This window comes from Lepus europaeus, chromosome 11 (genome assembly GCF_033115175.1).
Source record: "Lepus europaeus isolate LE1 chromosome 11, mLepTim1.pri, whole genome shotgun sequence".
NCBI classification, from domain to species: domain Eukaryota; kingdom Metazoa; phylum Chordata; class Mammalia; order Lagomorpha; family Leporidae; genus Lepus; species Lepus europaeus.
Window position 1 is genome coordinate 70,070,179 of NC_084837.1, and position 6,000 is coordinate 70,076,178.

The window sequence follows — 6,000 nt, forward strand, 5'->3', positions numbered from 1 at the left end:
AGAGAGAGAGAAAGAAAGAGAAAGAGAGAGAAGTCTTCCATCTGCTGGTTCACTCCCAGATGGCTGCAACATCCAGAGCTGCACTAATCCAAAGCCAGGAGCCAGAAGCTTCTCCAGGTCTCCCATGTGGGTGCAGGGGCCCAAGGACCTGGGCCATGTTCTACTGCTTTTCCAGGCCATAGCAGAGAGCTGGATCAGAAGTGGAACAGCTGGGACTCAAACTGGCGCCCAAATGGGATGCTGGCACTGCAGGTGGTGGCCTTACCTGCAATGCCACAACTATATATATTTTTATTAATATTTGATTCACATCACAAATCATTGCTTTTTACTATATTTACAGAGTTGTGCAACTATCACCACTACCTATTTCTAGAACATTTCATTACCCCAAAAAAGAAACCTCATATCCATTAATAGTCATACCTCAGGGCCCGTGCTATGGCATAGCAGGTAAAGCTGCCCCCTGCAGTGCCAGCATCCCATAGGGTCACTGGTTCGAGTCCTGGCTGCTCCACTTCTGATCCAGCTCCCTGCTGTGGCCTGGGAAATCAGTGGAAGATGGCCCAAGTCCTTGGGCCCCTGCACCTGCATGGGAGACCCAGAAGAAGCACCTGGCTCCTGGCTATGGATTGGTGCAGCTCCGACTGTTGCGGCCATCTGGAGAGTGAACCAGTGGATGGAAGACCTCTCTCTCTCTCTGTTGCCGTTGATTTCTCTACAATGTTGCAGTGGGTTCGTTTCTGAGAAGAGCAGCATGGTGGGGGCAAGAGGCGCGGAGTCAACACACAGACCCCGGGAGTCGGGTGAAAGCAGGCTTGTGGCGAGCAGCCGGCAGACTCGTTTATTACAGTTGGTACAACAGCTTATATAGCCAAGACCAGCCAATCCGGTCAAGGGGCGGTCTATACCCCAACCAATCACAGCCTGTTGCCAGGCAGTTTCCACAGCCATCCAATCACAGCCTGTCGCCAGCCTGTTGCCAGGCAGTTTCAAATCCATCCAATCACAGCCTGTCGCCAGGCAGTTTCCAGAGCCATCCAATCACAGCCTGTTGCTAGGCAGTTTCCAAAGCCAGGTGGGTTTCAAAGCCATTCCTGACTAACTGACGCTCGCTTGCCAGTGGCCACCTTGGCATGGCCTTCTCATTCCACTACATCTCTCTGCCTTTGCCTCTCTGTAACTCTGCCTTTCAAATACATAAATAAATCTTTAAAAAAAAAAAAAAGTCATACCTATTACACCCTCCCCAGCCAGTGAGAACCACTAATCCATTTTTCATCTCTGTGATTTTGTCTATTCTGGACATTGAATACTCAGTGTTATATGGTCTTTTGTGGCTGACGTCTTTCATTTAACATCATGTTTTCAAGGCTCATCTGTGTTTCACTATGTATTATTTCTTCATTTTTATTGCAGAATAATCCATTGTATGTATATAATAGTTTATCAGTTCATCAAATTATGGGCTTTACTTTTTAAGAAATATTTATTTGAAAGAATTATAGAGAGACAGGGAGAGACAGAGACATTTTTCATCCTCTGGCTCACTCCCCAGATGGTTCCAATGGCTGGGTCAGGCTGAAGCCAGGAGCTTCATTCAGGCTTCCCACATGGGTGGCAGGGTACTTGGGCCATCCCCCACTACTCTCCCAGGTGCATTAATGGGTAGCTGGATTGGAAATGGAGCAGCCAGGACTTGAACTGGGTTCATATGGGATGCCAGCATGGCAGACTGCAGCTTAACCTGCTGCCCCTAATCCTGGCCCCAAATTATGGATTTTGGATTGTTTTAACTTTTTAACTATAGTGAACAATGCTGCTATGGACATTCGTATATGGATTGATGAGTGAGCATGGGTTTTTTTAAATTCTCTTGGGAATTGCTGAGCCATGTGATAGCTGTATATTTAAGTTTTTAGAAGAATTAATGAACTGTTTTCCAAAGCAGTTGCACCATTTTACATTCCCACTGACGGTGTATAAGGGTTCTGGTTTCTCTACATTCTTGCCAATACTTGTTATTGTCTTTTTTTATTAAAGCCAATTTATAGGGTGTGAAATGTTATCTCATTACAGTTTTGATTTGTACTTCCCTAATGATTCATGATATCTTTTCTTGTGCTTATTAGCAATTTACATATCTTATTTTGGAACAAATATCTGTTCAAAGTCTTTTCTCATTTTTAAATTGGATTTATCTTTCTGTTTTCAAATTCTGAGTTCTTTCTTTTGAATTTAAGTTCTGTATTAGATAGATAATTTGTAAATATTTTCACTCTTTATATGACTGTCTGTTATTAAAAGGCTTATTTATTTTTTATTATTTGAGAGACAGACCAACAGAGAGAAAAGAGTAAGAGAATCTTCCATCTGCTGGCTCATTTTCCAAATGATTGCAATAGCCAGGCCTGGGCCAGGCTGAAGTCAAGAGCCAGCAATTCTATGCTGGTTTCCCACATGAGTGACAAGGGCCTAAGTATTTGGGACATCATCTGATGCCTTCCCAGGCACATTAGTAGAAAGGTGGATTGGAAATGGAACAGCCAGAACTTGAACTAGTGTTCAGATATGGCATTCTGGCATTGTAAGCATCAGCTAAACATGGTGTGCCACAATGAAGGCCCTGTTTGTCTTGTTTTAAGATTTGTTACTTGAAAGACCGAGTGACAGAAAAAAAGGGAGAGAAAGAGAGACAGAGACAGAGACATATACTTTCACTTCCCAGATACCTGCAGCAACCAGGGCTGAACAAGGCTCAAGCCAAGAGCCTGGAACTCTGTCTGGGTCTCTTATGTGGGTGGCAGGGACCGAGTTCTTAGGCCATTATCCACTGCCTTACCAGGCACATTAGCAGGAAGCTGGATCAGAAGCAGAAGACCTGGCACTCTGATATGGGATGAAGGTACACAAAATGAAGGCTTAACCCACTGTGCCACAATGCCCTCCATTTGGAGATGGGTTAAATAAGCAGTGTTTCAGTGTTGCTCTTTTCCTTACTGTAAAAAGAATGACAAATATGGGGGAAAAAAAGAAACAGAAATTTTCACTAGGAGAATACCCTCCAGAAATGTACAATGGAAAAAAATTATATTAAAAAAGGTATTTCCTTATTAGCAATTAAATATTTCTACATTGGAGGATTTTAAAGATTCAGAAGGCTTTATTATGATAAAGTCTAATAACTGTGAAGGTAAGATACAGAGAAAATTCAAGATGCATAAATTATTAAATTACATTTGGTTTGATCTTAATTTTTAAAATGGCTTTTACAGATGAGTAAAGAAACTTCTGGGAGAATAGATGCAAAAATAATGAAGATCCTTGTCTGTTGGAATTGTAGATAATTCTTTCCTTTTTGCATTTTCCAAATGGTAACCATTTTAGACATAAGAACTGTATTAGTTGATGAAGAGAAATTGAAATTTTATTAAAAAATATCTTTGTTGAATTTTAATTGTATTTATACTTTAATGAATTTTTTTAATATTGAAAGTATATGGGCAAATAAATTTTGGAGAAAAATGTGCAGGTTGATATAATGAGAGAGCACTAATTTTGGCACGTGAACAACGAAGTTCTGCTCTTTTGCTAAGTAGAAGATATTGGATAAATAAAATAAACTTCCAGATCTCAGTTTTTTTAATCATAAAATAAGGTGAGTGTTGAGATTATCTCCAGGTTTCCTTCCAGCTCTCTGTTCTGTTTTATGCATCGAAGACCAGACTTTATGGCCATGGCATGCTACTGCCACCTCGTGGCATCTGTCTAAAGTGAAGTGACTGTATTTGAGGGATGAATCGCCATCATTTATTCATTCATGCTTGTATTTGCCTAACATCTATGTGCCAGGCAAGTGTCAACATCACCATTCTTTCAACAGAGTGTTTTTCTAGATGATATAGGTGAAACAACCAAGACATCAACTGTCACGTGGAAGCCATGTGGTCCTGAGGACATCATTTAGCCTCTTTTGAGTGTCTGTCTTTCTATCTGAAAAATAAACATATCCACTTTTTGTTATTAGAAGATCCAGAGATGGAGTATGTAAAAGGATCTCTCATAGTCCATGGAAAAGAATATTTTGCCAATAAATGGTAGTTATTCTCAGGAGTAAGACAAGTCTAGAAATCTGCAGGATTTGGTATGCTATGAAAATATAAGTAGGGCATGTTGAGAAAATGGCAAAACAGAGGTCGAATAGACTGGACAGTAAAGGACATGCAGCACATCACTGGTCAGTTTTCTGGACTACAACCTGCAACAGAATTCCTAAATAGTGGGATGCAACAGCTAGCCACACAAGAGGCTTGTTTTTGTTTGTTTTGTTTTAAACAGTCCTTAAAAGTAAATCTATTGTAGCCAGTGCCATGGCATGGTGGGTTAATCCTCCACCTGCAGTGTCGGCATCCCACGTGGGCACCGGTTCTAGTCCCGGCTGCTCCACTTCTGGCCCAGCTCTCTGCTGTGGCCTGGGAAAGCAGTGGAGGATGGCCCAGGTGCTTGGGCCCCTGCACCCACATGGGAGACCGGGAGGAGGCACCTGGCTCCTGACTGCTGGCTTTGGATCGGCGCAGCACTGGCCGTTGCGGCCATTTGGGGAGTGAACCAGTGGAGGGAGAACCTTTCTCTGTCTCTCCCTCTCACTGTCTATGGCTCTACCTCTCAAATAAATAAATAAAAATCTTTAAAAAAAAAAAGTAAATGTATTAAAGTCTACGACAACTACATTATACAATTCATGAAAGAGTTTGAACAAAAGAGTAACATCACCAGATCTGAGCTCCAGGAATCTCTATATGAACCCAACGTATATCAATGAGATTAAGAGACCATTGCCAAAACAGCCAGGTAATGCACACAGAGAATGGCAAAGGAAAAAATGAATGGAAATGACACTGAGCAAATGCAGATCTGCAGTTGTAAATGAATCCTTCCAAGATGACCGAAGACCTCGTTATATTACAGGTAAACTTCCTGTGCCAAAGGGAAGCTAAGACATGCCAGGTATAAAGACACCAGTCAACCAACCAGCAGTTTTAGGTCTGCACTTTGGGATTCCTGGTTCAGAGTCTAATAATACCCTTATCCTACCCATAAAAGATGCTAACCCCAATTTCCACTTATCTATGAACACTGAACCAAATATGAGGCTGGCCTTCATATCACACACTGTATAAGTACACAGAAAAGTAAATTTTGTGATCTTTTCTGGTGTGCCAGAGGCTACAGGAGAAATATTATGACCACATACTCTGCCACAATTCCACTCATTTTGCATATTAGAAAGTATATTAGAGGAGCCAACGCTCTGGCGAAGTGGGTAAAGCCACCGCCTGCAGTGCCGGCATCCCATATGGGTACCAGTTGGAGTCCTGTTTACTCCACTTCTGATCCAGCTCTCTGCTAAGGCCTGGGAAAGCAGTAAAAGATGGTCCAAATCCCTGGGCCCCTGCACCCGTGTGGGAGACCTGGAGGAAGCTCCCGACTCCTGGCTTTGGATCGGCTCAGCTCAAATTGTTGCAGTCATCTGGGGAGTGAACCAGCAGATGGAAGACCCTCCTCCCCCTCTGTGTGTGTGTGTATGTGTGTGTAGCTCTGTCTTTCAAATAAATGAATATATCTTTAAAAAAAAAAAAAAAGGAAAGTGTGTTAGAGATGGGTGTTGTGGCCTAGTGAGTGAAGCTTTGCTGTGGAGCATCTGCATCCCGTGTTAGAGTGCCTGAGATCAAATTCTGCCTCCTCTTCCAATGTAGCTTTCCATTCATGCACCTTAGAAGCCGCTGCTGATGGCCAATGCCACCCTTGTGGGAGACTCAGATGAAGTTCCTGGCTCCTGACTTCAGCCTGGCCCAGCCTTTGGGGAGTGAACCAACAGTTTCTCTCTTTCTCTCTGCCAGTCTCTCTCCCTCTCCTCCCTTTGCCCTCCCTCTCTTCCTCTCTGTAGTTCTGCATTTCAAGTCAATTTTTTCAAAGAAAGGGCATTATACTTAGAGGAAA